The 22,781-nt window shown below is 40.3% G+C and overlaps 1 long non-coding RNA gene across 4 annotated transcripts; it reads left to right on the plus strand.

Annotated features, from left to right (window-relative positions):
- Positions 1 to 4,194: 4,194 nt before the first annotated feature.
- LOC133208611 (uncharacterized) lies at positions 4,195 to 16,745 on the plus strand. Of its 4 annotated transcripts, none has more exons than XR_009724453.1 (5): positions 4,195 to 4,546; positions 7,242 to 7,507; positions 8,707 to 8,834; positions 12,443 to 12,548; positions 15,866 to 16,745. It is a non-coding gene; the product is annotated as an uncharacterized LOC133208611 (long non-coding RNA). The 4 variants fall into 4 exon arrangements; XR_009724452.1 differs by lacking the exon at positions 4,195 to 4,546 and adding an exon at positions 6,694 to 6,798; XR_009724451.1 differs by lacking the exon at positions 4,195 to 4,546 and adding an exon at positions 9,984 to 10,231 and having other exon boundaries at positions 6,700 to 7,507.
- Positions 16,746 to 22,781: the final 6,036 nt, after the last annotated feature.

Below are 22,781 nucleotides of genomic sequence, written 5' to 3' on the forward strand. Positions count from 1 at the left end.
ATCAAAATAAAAAAGGTGGAAGTCATGTTATTTTAATGCAACTGATTTGTTTCCTGAATTTTAATCAAATGGGACAGAGGATCAACTTAGTCAACCAAAAAATTACGGTAATTCTGAGGCATTTTGAACATAACCACAAACCTCTGCACAGGTAAAACTCTCAGTTCTAACTCTTCTTCCTTTCTTTATTTCACTACAGTTACTGTTTATGTCAAACACTGAAAAAAATGTTTTGTGCTTTGGAAGGGAGGAAAATCTGTACAAAGTTTAACCACGATGCCTCTGGACTTCCGCAGATTAAAGGCAGTTTCTTGTTTTCCTCTCCACACCATCACACAACTGCTCCGGGAAAAAACCCTGGGCAGCAACCGTAGTAAAGGGCAAGGGGACTGTCCAAGAGATATTCCTGGGCTCCAGTAGTCACCTGAATGCCCAAACACTCCCCCAGCAGTCACACAGCAGTTGCAAAACTGGCATCTGAGCATCCCAGATACAGAGTTCAGGCTTCAGCTTGAAGCTTTCACTTGCACTGAAATTCTAGCCTGTGGTAAGACCTCCTGCAAGCAAGTGCCAGCTTCCACAGAAGCAGAACATGATTAGAAGCAGTTTTCACCTTGCATTTTCTGTATGCTTGTAATTAGCTGTGAATTAATGTGGAACATTCCTATACAAGTTCTCTTTTCACCAGTAATTGGCATATCTTTGTACTTGAGCCTGGGAAGAAAGAGAAACTCACTGTGAATGTCAATGCTTTGTCTCCAAGTATAAATGCTACCTTAAGTAAATGAGTGGGGTCTGACTTTCCATTTATCATTAATTTTCACAGTAGCTACCAAGAAAAAATAAATTAACAGCATTTTTCAACAGTAAATAGCTGCAGAGCCATTTCAAATCCAATGCAGGAGGTGAAGAACCAGTAGAAGAAAGAAGTGAAGAACTAACAGAGGAATGTAGGTTTTGCTGGTGAAACCATAACTGAAAGCAGAGCTTCTTAGCAGAGTTCTCTCGCTCATTTCTCTCTAATACATCAATATGCATTTTTCGTCTCTCAAGATACATCACCACAGTATAATGCCTCGGTAAATAAAACTAGCTGAGCTTAAAAACAAGTGTGGTGACAGAGGAATTAGACATGCAGCCTTCTGTAAACAATCAGCAACTTCTTATGCTCAGAACTAGTTTGATTTATGCTCTCTGCTAGTTTTCCGGTTTTCAAAAACCACCAGAGGGAGCCAATAACCTCTCATAAATATAAATAAAGGCATGTTGGGGTTGCAATGAAAAAAATGGAGTAAGAATTAAGCTGTCTTTGGGTTTCAAAGAAATACGCTAACTGCTGATTCACCAAGATCCACATAGGTGTAAAGTTTTGGATGGTGACACTTGATAGACATAGGAGTATATTAGAAGAGTCTTTTAAATTTGGTCTTGATAATTATTAACACAACTCGTAGCAGTTTTAGTATGCCAAAAGGTACATGTTAGAGGTGAGGATAAAATAATGTAGGCAGCCAAATACCACACAATACATAGTCATTTAGGAATATATGTTTGAGCTCTGCTGCTGCAACTGTGTAATTGTCATGTACCTGAAAACATGAGTGATGTTATTTACAAACTGGTCTCAGGCTGATTCATATGATTGCCAGGGTCTACTCCCTTGTAAGTGCTGATGGCTGAGCTAACCCCTGGGAAAAAGCTAATTCTTTGGATAAAAGAGTGAGGACCATGGTGTCATGAAGCACTAGGTGATCGTATCAATGTCTACACCTTAAATGTTAGTGATTGCAGTGATTATCATGGAGAAGTACTTCAAAATACGAGCTCATCGCTGATTGATCTGTTATCTTGATTAGAATACAAAATAAGTAAGGAACTGTGCAGATGATCCAATGGACTTACTACACCAGGTGATTCAGCAGTTTTACCAGAGAAGGCTAAAAACAGCAAGTCATGATTCCTTGCTATAATTACTTGACATGAAGGTTCTTCCAGAAGCTCAATAGGATCTCACTAAACCAAAGGTAGATCCTAAGAAAAGCCTGAGAAGTTTGGCATGACAATACAGCATGTGGCATATAATTTGTTTGCCCTTGCCAGGTCAATATCATAGAATCATACAATAGTTAGGGTTGGAAAGGACTTTAAGATTATCTAGTTCCAAGCCCCTGCCATATATCTTCAGGATGCATGTCCTGGTTTTATAGATTTGGGAAAAAGTAAAAACCTGAAGTGCAAAAAAGCCTAAGATTCAAAAGTTGAATAAAAGGTAAGATCCGAAAGCAGGACCTGACACATGAAAGCACTGTTTCTTTAAGCAACCAAGTAAAATTAATGAAGATTAGGTGAGCTCCATTCGCTGTAGCCAAGAACTGAATATTAACCTTTAGTAACTCTCAGGAAAGGCTCTATGACACACTTTTCCTGGGCACAGAAGATATCTTTGAGCAACTTGGTCTAGTGATAGGCATCCCTGCCCATGACAGGTGGGGGTAGAATCATATGATTTTTAAGGCCCTTCCAACCTAAATCATTCTGTGATTCCATGATCCTGTATATATCTTTCTCTTGATGAATAATCACAGATTTTAATTGCAACATTTTTCAAACCAAGCTTCTACTAATAACTGTATAAAGCCCTCTGCAGGAAGCTGTGTGTCTTTGTGACACTTCGGTTCTGGAGGCACACGCAAAACATAATTACCTAAAGCTTTTGCAGATGGAATTGTAGAGCCTTGTTTTCAGCTTTTATAGCAAACTTACCATTTGTTTTAATTCCACTGCTATGACCTCAGCAATGGAGGAAATAGTTCCTTCCCAGTTCTAGCTCTGTGAACCTCTGGGAAGAAGATGCTTTAAACAATGCCCGAAATGCTTAACTAATATGCAATTTTGTTTACACACACATTACAAATAGACTAGTCAATACCACAAAGCAAAAGCCAGTAAAACTTGGATTGGGAATATTCCTGCAGTGCACATCTCGACTACAGTGGTGAATGAGTCCTGTAACACTACTGAGCTCAACAAAAAAGGATCTCATTCAATGTTCAAAATGAGCACTTTCATCTGATCTACCTTACTTGGTCCATAGGACAACCCATTAAAGATACTTACGTAATAAATAAAAGGAACAAAAGGTAACATCTTGTTATCTGGCCTCACTTCCTCTCTAGAAGCCACAGTACAGAATTGCAGCCAGATTATTATTTGAGTACTCTACACATGAGGGATCAAGTAGACATCAGTTAATTAAAAAAAAAGATATTATTAGAACATCATAATTTGCAGGGGAAATTGTTTGAAAGCCAGGAAATTCCTCATTTAGTTTTCACAAAGTCCTGATCTTTAGAGCTTCCTCATTAGGAGAGAAAACTTGTTCTACCAGAGGTTACACAGATTAGAAGGTGCAGAAGAGGGTGTAGGAAGAGAGCTCATGCTTCAGTCAGGTAAAAATGGCCATCCCGTTGGGAGAGAAAAGTCCACCCTGGCAAAGAAGCTCTGCAAGGGGCCAGTGCGAAAGTCCCAAACATGACTCTGATGTCACATCTTTCATGAAACCCCATGAAACCCAACCCAAGTCTGCTCTTACTGCTTTAAAGTGACAAAAGAGAGCTTTTTGCAAATGTAAAATGAGGGCAAAAATCTCTCATTCTTCACCGAAGCTGCTATCACTCTTTGTCCCTGTCAGACCATCCTAGGAAGGCTGGAGCACTGTGGCAGGCAAGGGAAGGGCTGCAGCCACGGGCTAGAGCAATGGTGGACCCATACATCTGGGGAAGGCAGGCCTGCCATGCCAGGGGTACTACATTGGTGTGGCAGCCAGCACCCAATTGGGCCTACTGGGCTCTGCTGGCTGGGAGGGAAGCTGAAGTCACCTCCAAACCACATGTGTAGCACAGCCAGGCGTGCTTGTAAGCCTGGGAGCCTGCTATACTGGGATGCATTAAAAGTCCTAAGCCCAGGAGGCAAGCGTAGGACTGTCGTTGTTCTTGAAGCTCTGCTTCCCCTGCCTTAGGCTTCTTCCTCACCCCCATTCCCACGACTCAGCACAGTTGGGGATCGCTTCTGCTGCCTCAGCCGGCTGTCGCTCCCTGCCCATCTCTCTTTGAGCCCATGAGTCACTTCCTCTCCTCAGATCCCACCTTTCAAAACTTCCTTTTTCCTTTTTGGGGTTACATCTGAAAGCCTTTTCTGAAGTGGGCATTGGGGTTACTTATCCAGGGGATAAAGCACCTCTGGGAAGCAGCACATTCTCATGTCTGATGACATCCATCCAAGAGCCCACAGTCATATTTGTGCGGTCCCCATCACAACAGTGTGCACAGCTCTGCACTAACTTCCTCTCATCTTCTGCTTCAACAGGCTGCAGCTGTGGGTGGTGCTGAAAGGCTTCTCAGCATCCAGGTATGGGGCACACAGAGGGAAGAGGAGAGGAAGGAGAGGCTCAGATCACCCCAGCTCAGCTTGCTGGCCCCAGCAGCTGCCTCTTGTTCAGAGACCAGCAGCCCTGGGGTTCAGTCACAGCTGGAAGGAAAGCAAGGAAGTAAAGCCGAAGCAGCTTTACTGGGGTTCCTTTCATTCATCTTTTGCTTTTTGAGCTGTCAGGAATTCAGGTTTTAAGGTTTTCTCTGCAGCCACAAGGGTTAGAAATGCTTCTTGGAGAGCTGCAGTGGACCCTCCTGAAATCAGTGACAGTGAGAACAGCTGCTCTAGCAGGCCAGTAGTGCCATCCCCTGGGAAGCTCCTAGCTCCTCTCAACACTCCCTCACATGAGATGGAGAGTTCATGTATTTCTGCCCCTTACAGGCAACTAGCACCAGTAAAGACAGTGGGAGAAGAGTGTGGATGCGAGGGGATGTGAGTGTGGGGGAACCTGTCATGATTTGAGTGGTGGTTCAGGCGCAACTTGTTCCCTGGGAGATTTCTGTTATCAGCAAGATAATCATGTTGGCAGACAACTTACTCTGCAGGTACAGTGGCCAAATCTGCCTGCGCTCAGCTATTCAGAATGAAGCTATTAGTTGCCTGTCCTATTTGTCACTGTGTTTTTGAGATTATGGTGCTGGATCAGCGTGCTTTGATTTCTCCAGCCTTTGAACTTCTTGGAAAGCTGTTTTCCACTCTAAGACCTCTGAGACATTATGGCCTGATGTTTTGCCTATGCTGTTAGGACTTCTTTACCACACAGTACTATTAGGGCAGGAAGCATAAAGCTATTGAGGCCAGATTCTCAGCTGGTGTAAAGCCACATCTAGAACAGGGGGCTATGCAGGTTCACACTAGCTGAGAATTTAGCCTGTACAAGTTACAACAAGAATTTGCTTGTGGAAGAGATCATTTGCTTGATTGTTTTGCAGCAGGGATTTGTAGTTTTCATGCTAGTTTCATGCCATGCTAATTTAGCCACTGGGCAGAGAACTGCACTAAGCATCCAAATTGATGAGGTGTTGAAAGCTACTGCTACATTAATATCTTCTATTCTCAAAGATTACATTGCTTTTCATGGCCAAATACACCCACAGAACTGAGAGGGAACACAGAGAGTATAAACGGTGTCTATAGATTCCCATGTGTCACCATCCCGCAGTCAGAGAGTTGTATCACTTCTGGTTGGTGGGTTTCAGTCCTGGACAGTCTGACATGTCTTTGAATGCACAGACCTGATACTGTGACATTGGCCCTGCTGACACCATGCTTGCTTTCTTAGTGATCTAGGAATACAGGTCAAAAATCAGTGGTTAAAGAACATCGCTTATATCTTCTCCAAAGCATACCAGTTGCTAACACTATGGAGGCAATGCAGATCTATTTTGCAATTTGTTGTACTCACTCTCCACAGCAGATACGAGAAGCAGGCTGTGCCCCAGTTCCTCGTTTCTCAAAGCCCACCCGGACTGGCATGGTGTTTAGGCAGTTACGGCTTATTTTCCAACAGTACAAATACAGGCAACAGTTCTCAAATGCATGACACTGTAGTCACGGAGGTATGTGCTTCTCCAACACTGCTAAGGGGAACACCCCGGCAATCAGCTGCGGTCCCTGCTCTAAATTATCCCGAGGAAGAACTCAGCAGCCAAATTAGACAGAGAGGATGAATTAGTGACGCAGTATTCCCACCAAAGTCTTGTATGCCGTAGCACCTAAAATAATTTTTTGCCACAACACAGAGTCCTTTTGTCTACAGAGCATACTTCCCTGGACCCTGACGTAGGAGAAGCTGAACATTTTTTTTCCCCATATGAGTATATGAGAAAATCCCCAAATTGCTGAGTTTCACAAGATTACCTGATTTTAACAGCACATTCTTGACTTGCTGAAAATTTAGCACTGTGCATTTGAGCCAGTATATGCAATTTGCTAAGGCAGCAAATTAATGTGTCAGGCATCAGAGGGCTGTATGGACTTCCTTAGGCAGGAATAAAAAAGTAGCAATAACCAGTGATTGCTACTAACATTGGGTGGGCAAAACTAATATAGGTCAGAGCAATATTTTCCACGGGAAGAAGTGCCAGTTTTAGATAGAAAGATTAATAAATGACCATAAAGTCAAAATAGGAACAGTCCCCTCCTCCCCCTTTTAAAACGCTTCTACATTCACAAGGTTTTTATACAAAAGACAAACCCCACAAAGTGCACATTACTGCTATTACTGCTAAATCTAAAGTATCTTTTTTCTTTTCTTTTTTCTTTTTTTTTTTTTCCAGAGGGATTTTTTTCCAACACTGTGCTGTAAATTCCTTATCAAGAAGTAACAAAGAAAGAGATTTCTCTTTTCAGAACAAGACAGCAGCTTTGGTAATGCCTTCATTCATTCAGCTTCTAATTCCAAACATCATCCATCATGCTATACGTCCCTTACACTGGACTGCAAAAAACATACCACAAATTCTACATGGAACAGCAATGCATCTTGAACAAAGCTGACTAAACTCAAAATTCAGTTTTCAGCAACCGTGTGTTAAAAAGAAAATCAATGAAAGAAAAACAGCGAGCTCTACTGAACAAACATCCTGCAGTTAAAAAAAATATGTTTTGATTGATGAAGGAAAAAGTCGTGACGTTTTAGGTGGCCTTAAAGAAATTTCAAGGATCATATTAGAAAGAAAGCTGGCATTGTATTAAAATATAGTTATCCCAAGGGATAAATGGAATATACTGGGGAACCAGGACATAGACTGGCTTTACCCTTTTCTCAAAGCAGTTCATTAAATCTTGCTTTCTTCATCTAATGTCCCCAGGTGGGGGAGTTTACCTTCAGGATCATCAACTTTCTTGGTTGTAAACCAACTCTAATCCACTTCCTTGATCCGCCTGCAATCGATTAATGCCATGCTAATCCTGTCCTGGCCAGGCACAATGTGGAAAAGTAAATGTACTACATTTTCTACAAGAAAAGTATTCAGGAATCTAGATCTCAATCCAAGACACTTTAACCTGTGTGGAAGGGTCAGGACAAAACACCCAATAAGATTTGCTGAGCTGTGATATCTACAGAAACAGCAAGGTAAGCTCTGAGAAGAAGCAGTATCTTTCATCAAATCAACTGACACAGCTGAAAAAAGCAGACAACCTTCTCAGCACAGAGAATTGGTGCAGCTATGGGCAACACCTGAAGTTTACTTTAGTACTGGCAACTTCTGTCCAGTGTCACAAATTCTTAAACTGAGTACATTGATTCCAGGGAATTGACAGTTATTTTCTGACAGCTTAATTCCTGTCCTTGCAGAAAATATGAATCTTACACTTCCATGAGATAAGTGAAACTCAATGATATTAATATGTAAAATGCAACTTCCTATTGAGTGAACGTGCCAAGTGAGTGTCTGCACTTATAATACTTTGGATGCTACCCTGAATGGTATCCTTGTAAAGCAATACCACTTTGGTAGAAGCAACCAGCTGCTCTTCTTTCTTGTATGTGCCTGGGCTTGTTTGTCTACTTCCACTCGGTTACAGAGGTAACAAGATGGCACAGGTGTCCCCACAGGCATGTCAGTTTTATGTATGACATCTTTGTGGAGCCAAAACTGCTCTAAGAACAACATTTTCTGAATTTTGTCCTGAATTCCCATTCCTCCTGTGCATTATCAGTGGGATCCTTGAATGTTTACTCAATCCCAGTTGGCTACAACTGTGCAAATGCTTGTCAAGCTCCTCATCTGTGTATAGTAGCTGCCACCGCTGTACTGTGTCCTATTTTATTTAGCTTTCAGATACAGAAACAGCAGTAAAATCATAGAAACAAAACCTCAACAAATGAAAAAAGCCACCATAAAAGCCCTGAGTGGCTTGTTGTGACTGTATTTTCTTGTTCATAGACAGCCTTGCCGACACAAAGGAAATGAGGTCTACTTACAATGAAAAGAAACAGGCCCCTTCTGCATGGCTAGGGCCCCTGGGCTTCTGATGGAGAGGCTGCTGGTAGTCATGGCTTGGGCTCTGGAGGAAAATGATTGGGACCTTCTTGCCTTACCTCCCTCCTGGATAAGCATAGCTTCCTCCTCTCTGGGTGGTCTTTCCAGTGATGGAGGTCTTGTCCTTCCACTCCTGGTGTGACCTAGGAGTGAACTGAGCTCATTATAAATGTACTTGCTTTTTCTCTGAAAAAGGAACATGGTGGAAATCACTAGATTCATGTTACGATACTACGTTTATCATTAAATTTAAATAAAAAATGGTGTACTTGCTTGTAGAAATCAACAGCATTTTACCCATGTGATGCATCTTTCTTGAGAGACCAAAGCAACTGTCAGATCAAGCATTTCAAGACACGTCATTTCCAGAAGAGAGGGGTTAGACACACTCTTGATCGTGTGCTTCTGTTTATTCTGGTAAGGGATCTAGGACACCTGTGTTAGTTTTAAAGCTACTACATGTACAGCACTTGACTGCTATATTTTGGCAAGTCCCAGCTGTTATTTCACATGTGTGAACTAAGAAAATACCCAAGGTAAACACAGACTTAGAAGAAGTACCAAAAACATTTACAATAAAGTATGCAAGTATGGCCCAGTACGTTAACCTGCTAATATTTACAGTGTGCTGGCCCTGATCTATTTTCCTTTAGAGAGGCAAAGACATGTAACAAAGCCTATATGAAAAAACACAACCAGTTACCAGATATTTCTCCTAAAGGAGCAGCACAAGTACGAATTCCTCTTCTAATATTTTCCTTCACTTATTGTTGTCACCAGACAAGCTCGTCCAACTGTGCGCAGCGCAGAACAGAAACATTTTTTTCTGTTCGTTTTATGCATCTGACAGCATTTAATCTAAAAATCAGTTAAATCCAGATTACTTACATGTGTGCGCACACTCACACTCCCCCTCTACACACACAGTGTTAAAAGGACATAACTGATGATCATTTATTTTTCTCCACTCTTGCTGCATTTCGTAATATCCCTTCTCTCTTGAAAAACCACACAAGATTGTCTTTAATACACTTCAGTGGTGTCAAAAGAACCTCAGGAAATGAGGACTGAGGTGAACCTAAGGTCCACTGTATGCCATCAGTACTCTGATTATACATAGTGCTTTGTAATGGAGGTAAAGATTTGCGCTCCTGATGTCCTGCTTTCAAAAATCAATATTCTGTCCACTTTCTGTCTCCTCTAATTAAAACAAATTACTTTGACCTGCTTGGTTTATCCTCCAGAAGTGATGTTCTATTATAACTTACTCTCACTCTCAATCAGGTTTGAGTTAGGCCTCAGAAACTCTTGGATTTCACTAGAAATGAGTTTTAATAGAAAAACAGGTTTTCTTTATCTCCATGATTTCCTGTATATGGGTCACATCCTTTGAAGTACGATCATCAGCTCTGTAAGTACTACCCTTAGAGGTAAGTTTTCCAGCTGCCGCCTGACATATTTGACATAACCACCCCATAGTCTGTGAGCCGTAGCTTTCTGGGCAAAGACATAATAAAACCCTGAGCTATTGATTCAGATTCATGGGGCCAAATAAGTTACTTCCAGGCAGCAACCTGAGCACAGGGTGATGTTTCCTGAGGAATTTCTGAGAGGCGCCTAAGAGAGATGAGAAGCTGTAGGTGAAAGGGGTCACTTGATTACTGCTGGGACCACAACTTTGCAATGGGATGGCAGGACTTTGTGTGACCAGGGTCATCTCAAGCTCTGAAGGAGCATTTCCCAGTGTTTTAGTTCTTTTTGCCAAATTCAGCCCTAATGCAAATGAGACCTGTTCTGCTAAAGCTATGCAATGGGTGAGTTACCTTGCTGAGTAATAACCACACACCATTTTCTGATTAACTAATTTCTTATTCAAAAGCTTTCAGTACTTAAAGACTTAAAGACTTCAGACTTAAAAACTTTTTTTGTCCCATGTTTGACATGGCAGTGTTCAGTTAAAGTATCATGTCCCTCTAATTATAGGCGCTTCAAACACAGTAATGTTTTGCTTACATCCATTACTGATCATTCACTACTTCCATTCATCATAATCCTGGATTGCTCTAGTTCACTCAACACTAATTCTAACTGGCTTTCATCATTCCCATGGAAAACATATACCAACAATTAAATCTCTCAGCAAAGGACTCAACTCATCTGGAGGTTTATAAAAGCACTGAGGAAAAAAGCCCCACCATATATATATTTATGAGAGCCACAGCAATAAGTATGTAAATCTCTGATAACAATGCAGATAATTTCATCAGTGGTGAAAAGTTAATTTGATGGGATCTGGTATTTTATATTTCTGATGCCAGACAGTGTAATGCGTTTTAGAGTGGTGGGTCTAAAGATTCTTGAGAGCTTCCTGGATAACTTGAAAAGAAGAAGGAGAAGTGGGAATGTGGGGAGATAAGGAAAAGGCACATGCAGTTATATACAGAAGTTCATAGAAAGTCACATCTAGATTACACATAGAAAGTGTAATCTAGAAAACATTCCTTTACTATAATGATATATTATGAGGTAGTTAAATGTTATCTTTAGAAACAGTGAAGTACATGCCATTACTTTGAGGCAAGGAGATTAGATGCCCAAGGCAGAGAAAATTTTGGCTTCCTCATTTCTTACCCTTGCAGAGTTTGTGCATACTGAACCCTGGCCAACACCCTCTACTGTCAATCCACTTCCAGCCACCTCCAATGACTTATTTGAAGTCCTGCAGAAAATCTGGGTGAGGGCTGGAAATAAAGCAAGCTCTCTGTCTTCTTGCCCCATACTGTAGCCATGAGACCACCCTCCCACATAAAAGCCTGAAGATATCACAGTATCAGGAGAAAGGCATTTCTGTAACTTTCCATATATTTTAGCCTAAATACCTTGGCAATACTAGAGCATAAGCAGTGAGCGTAATGGTTTGAGGGCTGATGGCTCTGTCAAAGAAATATTTACATCAGGTTGATACTAGCTTAATATAGTCTTTACTACTCCCATTGTGATGATTTATATGTCCTTCCAAATCCTGAAAGAAAGAAATGAGGCTTAGCATTACCTTTCTAAAGACTATAATTGTGTTTCTATAAAGAAAGCATAACTGGTGGATAGCTTTCTATGTGTAGATAACCTTAGTAATGAAAAATTGTAAGTGGTACTCATTTTTGTGTATGTGTATACAATATGCAGTAAAAGGAACAAGAGAAAAGAGGAGGTGAGAAACTGCAGGAACAAATTGGTTTGGTTGCAAAACTTGAAAATCCCACTCTGCAATAAGGGACCATGCAGAATAAAATACCAAAATAGGATTTGATGAAGCTAGTGCCTAGGTTACATTCTATAAGCTGCTGAACAAAAACAATTCCCCATGATGTAGAATGTTTGTAACTTGGAAATTTTTAAAACTCACCAGTATTGCAAAAGATACTGCAAGTATAAGAAGGATATTTAGCATCAGAGAATGATTTAGTTGGGAAGGAACCTCTGGAGGCAGGGCTAGCATTAGGTGAGATTTTGTGTTCATTCCTGAAGCTCCCAAACCAAGACAAACACAATCTGCAGATTTTTTTTTTTTAATTTAATTTTATTTTTTAATTCTACCTGTAGATTATCTGTCACTGCTTCAGCTACAGCATAAACCTGCCCTGACCCAGAGATACCTCATTTATCCTTGTAGACTTGATTTACACTAGCTGCACACAAAACAGACTGTTTCAGAGATTAGTTCCTCTACTGGCCTTGTTTTGTGCCTTCAAATAACTCTATTCTTCCAGCTCTCATGAAGACCTGTTCCTCAAAGAAACATTCTAAACCCCCATGAAATTCCTATTACTTCCATCATGGACCAGAATCATTTTGCCTCCCCAGCAAACGCTGGATAAAGCAATCCTTATTCTAAACATCTTATATGTGGACTTTTAGCATGATGTTCTCCCAGAACTAGCTTTGGTAGCAGAAAGAGTTGTTCCCACCCGCATTTTCTGATCTCATATTTGGTTTATATTTATTCTGTATACTGCATTTCATTTCAGATACAAACTTGCCTCTGTCTCAGAACCTATGAAACAACTGAAAATGGATAAACAGCTTGGCCTTCTCTGGCCTTCCAGTAGTCCTTCCCTTACCCACAAGGATTGTGTATCCTTTGCTTCTTCTAACACTACAATGTTAATGCAGTTAATAATGTATAATAAAGTTAATCCTTGGTTCTCACAGATGTAGTGGCTGAGAGTGCTAAGAAGATTAATTGACTTTATCTTTTGGCTTCACATGACATAATGAAAAAGATTCTTCCAGAACAAATAGATACAAAGAGAAACCTGGTTTTGAGCTACAAAGCCTTATAAGGACCTCTGCAAGGAAGCAGACTATCAGTGCTATAAGAGATTAGTGCTGTGAGTTAAGAAAAGAAAGTGACTGCAGTGTCTTAAAAGAAACAGTCTATCTTTATTACCTTTTAAACCAATTAGAGATCAGACCACCAGCATTTCAACCTCCTGCTTTTGCTCATGGTACTCATGGATTATAAAAATGTTGACATTTCACTTCAACTTGATAAGAAAATTCAAAGAAAAAATGGACATGTCACTTTTTTAGATGCATTATATTTTATAAGTGGTACTGTCTGAGGGTATAACCAAGGCCAGGTGTATAGAGAGAGATACTGTCTTTTATTAGACTAACTAAAATAGCTGAAAAACCAGACAAGATTTAGAGTATGAAATCACTCTTTGGGTAAAAAGAATAAAATATCCTGTATTCAGGAAGCTAAACTGTGGAAAGAGATGAACTGCAAGGTTACATTCACTGACTTCCTTGTACAGGCTTACCTGGGAGGAAGGAGCACAAAATCTGTCTGTCATCTGTAGCCTTCAAGAGGAGTCCCCGTTTACAATTCCTAGTACTGAAGAAGTCTGGGGATTGCGGTCCCCAGAGACTGAAGGGGACAGGAATTTTTTTCTCTTTTTTGAGTATCGTGCATAAAAGGCTTTTTTTGTCAGGATTTTTATGCCAGCAATGGGACGTTAAGAGGCAGCCGGACATCTTGCTGCTCAATATGCATTTGTATGGCACAGTGTCTGCCTAATGCATCTGTTGGCAAAGGATGGTGAACAGGGTCTTTTCACAGCAACCCCACTGCTTTCCTCTTTGACTGATAGGTAGTCCTGTTTAAATCAATGAGAGCAAACTAAAAATGTAATATTTAGGATGGACTTAAGTCTTTGAAGAAAGGAGATCTAAAGGAACAAAATCATTGTCTTTAGAAAACCTGCAGATGGCATTGCTCAAGCAAGCATGTTTGATTTCTTCATGAGAAGAAAACCATATTTGAATAAAAACTATCCAAGCAAAAAAAAATCCTCCTACCAGTTGGCGCCTTCTACTTTCTAGTATATTTTTCCTTGGATTCAGTTGCACTTAGTAACTGTATATAAAACAAAGCTTTGGATCCTGAAGCCTAACTTTGTATCCTTGCTCTGTAAAAGTAAATAAATAAATAAGAACACTAATGAAAAGTTGTTAGAATTTAGATGAGAAGGCAGAGATTTAATAAATGCTACTGAGGTACAGTCTTTTAAAAATAAATGTACACTGTTTGCAGACTATTCCTTTTCCATTCTAATGTAATTAACAGAGATGTGTTCTTAAGTATTTCACAAGGAATTCTTGCACACTAATCCAGCTAGGCAATAGAAACAGTGCTCTCAACCAGCCAGCAACAAAGAGTTGCTATTTGTCAAATTTCTTTCACATACCGGCAAATGCCTGAATTCTTTGGCTTGTTGGATAGCTGCTCAGCACCAACTTGTCTGGTTAAAAAGTTCTTGAGAGCTTTTTTACACACCATATCATATCCGCAAATAAATGGACATCCACATTTGCTCCAGAGTGGTGAAGAGAGCTCAGAAACACCAAATTTTCTCCAGTATTACACTTGGAATTAAATTTGTTTGTGGGGTTTTTTTAAACATTTTTAGGTAGAAAATATTAGCAAGCTTTTTCTGTATTTTTCTGTAAAATATACACATACATCTATAGGGTGCATCCATATATTATGAATATAATTTTAACTTACATTATACAAACAGTGGCAAACAATGATAGGACAAGGGGCAATGGGTACAAACTGGAACACAAGAGGTTCCACTTAAACTTGAGAAGAAACTTCTTCTCAGTGAGGGTGACGGAACACTGGAACAGGCTGCCCAGGGAGGTTGTGGAGTCTCGTTCTCTGGAGACATTCAAAACCCGCCTGGACACGTTCCTGTGTAACCTTATCTAGGTGTTCCTGCTCCAGCAGGGGGATTGGACTAGATGATCTTTTGAGGTCCCTTCCAATCTCTAACATACTGTGATACTGTGATACAAACATATATACAATAATTATTAATTTTTAATAATACTTCTCATAATATAACACAATTAGAATAAAATTTATATGAATATAATTTCCATAGGATCTTTCGCTATACATTTAAAAATCCATCAAGAATTTATGGAACTGTATAAGCTATATTTACGTACGTTTGTTGTATGCCATTAAAATTAGAGCAACATTTTTAGTGATCCTAAAGAAATGTATCTTCTGAAATGAGCTATCTGTCTGGTCAGACCTCCTTCTTCCCTCTATCCCAGTAACTCACAGGCTATTTTCAGTTCAATTCAATATTTCAGACAATGGTGGTATTCAGAGGATAGAAACCTGAGGTAGCAATGTGATGTGGTCTGCTTCACATACTACTGCTGAGCACCCTGCTCTTGCACTTCAGACCTGCCACTTCACACCTTTCTCTTGCCCTGCTGGAGGCATCAGATGAGAGTCTCTAGGACTCAATACGTTATTGAATAAGCCATGAAGCTTTCCAGTATCTCAGAAGTTATTTATCATTAAGATGATTCAATGATAGGTTCCTGCCAAAACCTCCCTGGGTAAGCCCTCAGCATAACAAATTTCAACCACATTTACAAATCACGTTTTAAATTCCACTATCAACCCAGGAAAAAAATATTTTCCATCAGCACTGATATTGCTGATGGACATCTACCTGCAGAGAAAGGGAGGGCATCTTTCCAAGACACTTATGTTCCCATATCCTGTTTACAGCCACAGAAACACAGTTATCCAGCATTTAATTTTCCTCTAATGAGAAAAAAGTAGACAAGCAATCAATATGTCAGACCTGATGCTATCGGTGGTACCTTGAGACCAGTTCTGCTATTCCTGTAGCTGATATGCATTCTAGAAGCCAGCAGGAGACTCACACTGAGCCTGCCAGGGCAGGTGCCTGCTGCAAAAGTGTATCTTCTGCCTCTTCCCTTCTCTGCAGTGTATGCAGCCTAAGATGAACCCATATAACCCTGAAAGGGGATGTGGAGCAACACAGTGTGTGATGGAGACAAGTTTTGGTCCTCACTTTTCTATAACACCCTTTTCCTTGACTCATTTATGTTAGCTTTACGTGAGGTATTATAATACCAGTGTGTATAAATCACTACAGGATAAACTAAGACTCTTTGGCATCCTGAGCATAAAGACCAGGTTTAAACTTTAGACACCCACATGCCTGAAATCAGTGTGGGCCTTTGCAGTGCCTGCAATGCAAGCTTTGTCTTCTCTTTGAGATGGAAAAAACCTTTGTAGTGAAAATACAAGTGGAAGCTAGGTCATGTTGTTGTTCTGGGAAAAGGGAGAATTTGAAAACACAAATACCTTCTGCAAGTTAAGAATGATTCCATTGATCTATAAAATTATCTTAGTGCTGATTTGTCTTACTGTGAGCTATTTGTGTGTGTGTGGACATGATACCTTGGCGTAATATTTACTGAGTGCAAGAACATTTTTATCATATGCTTAGCTGCTGAAGTGATATAACTGCTAGATTTACAAAGTCATTAACAGGTTAATGGTGGTAGTGGCCAAAAAAGGGCTCACAAAATGCTCTCCTAATTGCCTCCTTCCCAAAACCTTCTCAAGTGTGGAGATGTCTCAGGACTGCAAGGAGAAAGTTAAGCTTGTATCCAGTGAGGCAAGAGATGCATGTCCAGCCCCAGGGCAAAAATGTGCACGTTCATCCCATATCACGTGGGGCTGGGAGGGAACGGTGCCAGACCCTTGAGTCATTCTGCAGTACAACAGGCAGATTACTCTAATACAAAAAATGTAAACCACGATAACTGGGAGCAGATTTTAGCTATGATAGTCCATGTAGCCTTCAATGCATGAATTAATTCTTTGATGGAAGTATGTGCTATTTTCATTGTTGACAGATGAATTTCTGTCCCTATGGATGGTTTTATAAAAATTGATGATGTAAATAAAAAATACTAACTTAACTAGATTGTCTTTAATCTCTGGTTCAGCTTCCATTAAATGAAACATTTCATTTTGACAGGTCAAAATATTGTGTTCTGCATAAAAACCACTTCTATGTTCAGTTACAAATGAAGAAAGGAGCTCAGGTCCGACATGTTTAAAATATCAGAGTTTTATTCTATTTACTTATTCTTTGAAGAGACATTAAGCAAAAGAATATTCAAATACCCTAAGTTAGAAAATCCCCATAAACCTAGCCAAAAGAAATTTATCTGTCCACTTTTTAGTGAATTAATGCATTGTCCAAAGAGCATGTGTTTTGTACATATATAGGTCTGTCTTGTGGTGCTTCCAGCTGCGCAGCATAGGACCACCTGGAATAACAATGGAGCCACTAGAATTACTTTTTATGCATATATGGCAGCCAGGATTGGGTCCTGTCTATGTACAAGGAAACTTTTGCTTTTGAAGATGTTCCTAGCCAGCAACACCTTTATGAAAATCACAAGTTGCAATTTAAATACTGGAGTTGTGTCTCACATCTGTTCAGCGCAAGCATACCATAATTGACTGGTTCTCTTGATTAAATCTACTGTGTGACAGGCAAACCCTATGAAAGAAAGTCTGTCTTTAACATTCCAGCTAGATGGTAGAATTTTATACGTATTCCTTACTCTAGCCTCCAGTAGAAATCACATTCTTTGAGTTATGGATAGGTCCCAAGGCCGAAGTGAGCCAAATTTCTGTCTTCCATTACCCAATAGGAAATGGGAAAAAATAAATGTACGCTGAGTGGTGCAGTTAACCAATATCACATCTAAACCCTTCTCAGTAATTCAGCAGAAAGATTTAGGGAGCAAATGGACATGGAAAACACTGTGGTACAAAACATTTTGCAAGTGTTTTACAAGAGCATAGTCTGCTAAATAAGAAAAAGAAACTTGATTGGTAGCTGGCAGCAATATTAAGTGCATCTATTTAAATATCTATATACATCTAAAAGAATCCCAACCCTTCCCCTGACCCCTTTTTTCCCCTTACACTTCTTAAAGTGACAAAGTCACCTTTTATTAAAAATCCCCACATCTTAAAGTGTCTGTTTCATACCTTCCAGGGTCAAAGTTTTTTAATATGATTAATAACTCTAACAGGTATTCTTGAAGCCAAACAGCTGGGTCATTGCTCAAGAAAACAGCTGTTTCATCGCTAAATAGATCCTTATTTCACTAGCCATCAACTTGCTGAAACTTTGCTGGTTACTTGCCTTTAAGTATTTGCTGATAGTGAAAAAGTCCTGGTAGTTAATCATAGCTGGTGCTACAAAAGTCGGAGCTACTTTGAAAAAATAATACACAGAGAAAAACATTGGCAGAAAGCTTTTTTCTTTGAGGGTGAGGAGGTTTTTTTTGTTTCAATGCCACACATTAGGTTGCAACCAGATGTTCACATTATAGATCCTGCCTGGATTTAAAAAAAAAAAAAAAAAAACCCAACAAAAAAAACCCCTTTTTATTCAAAAATGTCAATATCGTTTAACAGCAAATGTAATATAATTACAGTATTCAATAAATTTTTAACAAGACACAGACATTTTCTGCAGGAAAATATTACTAGAGTGAGCCTTTTAGCAGTTTAGCAGTTAAATTAGTAATTTCTTTTATAACATCTGGTCCACAGTCTCTGATTTCTAAAGTTTTGGAACAAAAAGACATTGGGCAGATTTTGAGTTATGAATAATTTGCCAGTTGTTTACCTTTATGCCAATCTAATTCTCCACTGCATACATGCAATCGAATACATTACAAATGTGTTTTCCATAAAAATCCCTAAAATGCGGAAGGGGGAATGTAGAAAATCAGTTCAAGCAACTCCGGCCCTTCACAGGTATTGCCAAGCCTCTTGCCGTCCCTCTCACCTCTCTTGACATCTGATGGAGGTTCAGGAGCCCGCTCTGAACTCATGAAATTCGAGAGTGCCTCCATGCAGTAACTCAAACCAAACCAGTTGACCTTAGCAGAAATCTTTCCATAAACTGTGGATTTGGGATGAAGTCCAACAAGAAGCCCTCATGGCAAGAGGAGTCTCTCAGGAAGTGGGAGAGCAGTGAGGGACCATTGGGTGCAGGAGCACAGCCCTAGCCACTTGCTTATGTGCCTCTGCCCTGCCTGCGGACATGACCCGTGGGGTGGGGAGGTTCCTTCCACAAGGAGAGGTTGCCAAAACACTAACCCCTTCCTGTGCTGAGAGCCTTCCCTGGTTATGATTGCTCCCTAATATCCCAATACTTCTTGCTCTGTTTTCTCTGACTTGGCTGAAGATCTCAGATCTGTTTGTAGCGACTACTCTTCCCCTACTCAGTTCAAGCACTTGCCTGCAGTAATGGTTGATACCCTCCACTGCAGGAGTTCAGTCAGTCCACCACAGCTACTTGTGTCCACTTCTATGTACTCTGTGGCTCAGATCCATCCTGAATTACACCCACCGTAATTCTGTGAGTTGGGTGAAGGCCATCAACAAGTAACTGATGGCAGTCAACACTTTTAGGGAGCACAACCACCAGTGTTCCACAAAACAGATGTTGGAAATGATGTGATAAATCATTCTGAATGTCTGGAACCTTGTTAATTTGTTGCCCCTTATCTTGAATGGGTGATAATGTTAAATTTAGTAAAAATTACTAACTTTGCGTGTCATCCATCAATATGCAAGAGAAAGGATTTTCATATCTTTTAGATGAAAGGTTTAATTATTAGCCTATTTCTAAATGCCATAAAGTTTATTCTTTAATTCCCCAAATTAAACCTGCAAGATTTTTAACGTATTCCTGTTGTATATATATGTATACTGTTATATATATCCCATACATGCTTGTAAAACTTATGCAAGGATTTTCTGACCTGTCCAAAAAAGTGGGCTTTTAAAATACCCTTCCTCCTGGTTTTTAAAGTGTCAGTGCTGAAAGCCTTTTTTTATGACCAGTAAGGAATATTTAAAAATCATGATGGGCTCACAGCACAGAAGAATGTATCTTCTTGTGGGTGTTTTAGTTGTATGCTGTGGCAAAGCATAGACAAATCTTATCCGCTGTGTGTTCTCCATTCAATGATATTAGCTGAGACTGGTGCAAGTACAGGCCAGAATGTTATCTGATGTGAAGCACAACAGTGAATTTTTAACCCATGAGATCCTTCCCTTTCTCTGACTGCATTGGGTTTTTTTCCCCTCAAAAAAAAAAAAATGTTCAGAGGAGACACAAATAAAGCAGATATTTGTGGGGGGTTTGTGCCTTTCTAGATCAGCTAGTACACTTCCAGTTCCCCTGCAGCTTCTGCAAACATAAACAGTCCTAAAAGAGGAAAGAGAGAGAAAAGAAGAAACAGAAGTTCCAGCTAAGCTTTGTTTTGCTCTCAATACCTGACTTCCACATGTGGGAAGTGAGTAAGATGCATCATTTCTTCTCTAGCCTGCAACTCCAGTACCAGTTACAGAGCAGAATGAAATAACATGATGGAAAACACCAACCAACATCAGAAATTAGAGGCAGTACAAACCATTTTCTCTTCAGGGAATTCTAGTGCTTTGGATCACTAGGGAAAGGCCCCCAGAATCCATAACCTGCTAAGGCACAGAGGGACTGGGGGTCATTTCATGCTTTGCAACTGTAAAGGATCAGTTGTTTGCCAATGATAATAGTGCACTGTCTGTCCAAATTTTGTGCCGCCTTCACTGGATATGGTTCTTGCTCTAATGACTGTGGACAGCCCTTTTGTGCTCTGCAGCTAGTAGGACCGAGCCTTCTCTTGCCTATGGGCATGTACCTCATTGCTACTTGCTAGACCAAGATAAAGGAATGTAAATTGAAGGAAGCAGAGTTTAGGATGGGTAATTCAGTAAGACGGGAGACATTTTAATGGAGTGGGTGGGTTTGGGGCTTTTTCATTATTTGGGATTTCTCTCCTGCTCCTTAAAGCAGAGCGTATCTGGGATATGACGCTCTGTGCTAAGTGCTCCATCCAGCTGCAATATAAACAGAGCTTTTCTTTGCACATTCTAAAGCTGTAACATTAAGGAGAATAATGGACGATGCCTTTTGATATCTTTGTGTAAACGAAGAATTTTATTACAGTGAATTACCATGTTAATTTATGAAAAGTAAACAAAACCAAGTGCAAAACTGATTCAATGTATAACCTAACTTTCCTGGTGCCTAATGAGGTGACAGTGATTGAATCAAAACAAATATCTTTATGTTTCATAAATGTAAGGAAAAATACTTCTGTGTTTAATCACTGCCTGAGTCACTGACAATGCTGGCACAACAACACCACAGGTTTTAAAGTAAATAAAAGTCACTTTGTCTAGTGGCCAAGGATACAGGCAAACTCACTGTGGACCACCATGTCTTGTAAGATAACAAGGATGGAGGGAAACAGCAGATAAGGCTCAGAAACATTTGCACCAGTCTACACTTAGGTAACGTATCTTACCCTATCATTATTTCCTCATTCATCTATAAACTTCTGCAGAAACAAAAGAGTGCAAAATACTTCATACCGAGTATCTCACTTTTGCCAAAACTTTCCTTTGGTTAAAAATGTCCTTTAGCTTGCAGGGCATTTTTTTCTGGAAGAAGACATTTAAACCTGGGCCCATGAATGACAAAGCGCTATCACTGCTCCTGACACATTACTCCTCTTGAGTTGGCAAATTTCTTCCCTTGATGGTATGAACTAGGTGCAGGTTCCTGAATATGTAAGTTGTTGTCCTGGGTTCAGCAGTAGCAGTCATTTTTCTCCTTCTTAGTAGCTGGTGCAGTGCTGTGGTTTTGACTTTCAGCCTAGGAACAGCGCTGATAACACCGATGGTTTTAGTTGCTGCTCAAATGTTTAGTCTGAACAAGGGCTTTCTGAGCCTCATAGTCTGCCAGGGAGGAGGGGAAGCCGGGAGGAAGCAGAGACAGGACACCTGACCCAAACTAACCAAAGGGGTATTCCATACCACAGCACGTCATGCCCAGGATGTAAAAGTGGGGGCAGTTACCCGGAAGGGCTAGCTCACAGCTTGGTCAGGCTGGGTATTGGTCGGTGGGTGGTGAGCAGTTGTATTCTCTTCCCTTGTTATTTCCCTTATTATTATTATTGATGGTAGCAGTAGTGTTTTGTGTTATACCTTAGTTACTGGACTGTTCTTATCTCAACCCGTGGGAGTTACATTCTTTCAATTCTCCTCCCCATCCCTCCCGGAGCAGGGGGGGGAAGGTGGGGGGAGTGAAAGAGAGACTGCGTGGTTCTGATTTACGGCCGGGCTTAAACCACAACAGTCATCCAGAAAACTGTGTGATTACAGGAAAGCTTCTAACCCAGGATTAACCTTTAAACATTGTCCAGACCTCTCTGGGGCAATTTGGATGGATCCCTGCCCATGGCAGGGGGTTGGACTAGATGATATTTTCCTTTCCAACCCAAACCATTCTGTGACTCTATGATCTGTTGCTCTTTACGTGTATTCTTTCAGACACATGAGAGGAGTATGCATATTTGCTGTTTACATAGAGTTGAGGTTTAAATATCTGCAATAGTGTAACTGACAGGTTATTCCATGCTGGTGTATCCCCTGCTAAGAGGGCCAGAGGAGGATACTCCATCACAACTGCATGCTGAAGAATGATTCTGTGTACAGGTAGGAGCTGGCAAACTCAGTTCTCCCGTGTCAGTGCCAGTGTAAGTCACACATATGCAGTGCAGTAGGAAGAGTAAGACCATACCAATTGATAAACTACTGCTGGCTGAATTTATTATGGGTCTGAGAGACATGACAAGAAGGTGGTTTAGGTTTTGTGTCTGTGGATTGGACCTTTACGTTCTTGAAAACTGTCTAGAGAGCATTTTTGTCCCCTACCTCTAATGAGCTCTTTCTGGGATAAAGGACAGAAGGCACAGCATCTCTTAGAAATTCTCTCTTTTTATCTTTCTTATTCACAATAGAAACAATTGCAGTGAAAGTAACATTTTTTATATGGAACCATAATAGAGAAGCTTGGGGATCCCTGACAGGTT

The sequence above is a fragment of the Neopsephotus bourkii genome, unplaced genomic scaffold (genome assembly GCF_033783945.1).
Source record: "Neopsephotus bourkii isolate Nb327-2 ecotype Australia unplaced genomic scaffold, CSIRO-AGI_Nbou_v1 NB_272, whole genome shotgun sequence".
NCBI lineage: Eukaryota > Metazoa > Chordata > Aves > Psittaciformes > Psittacidae > Neopsephotus > Neopsephotus bourkii.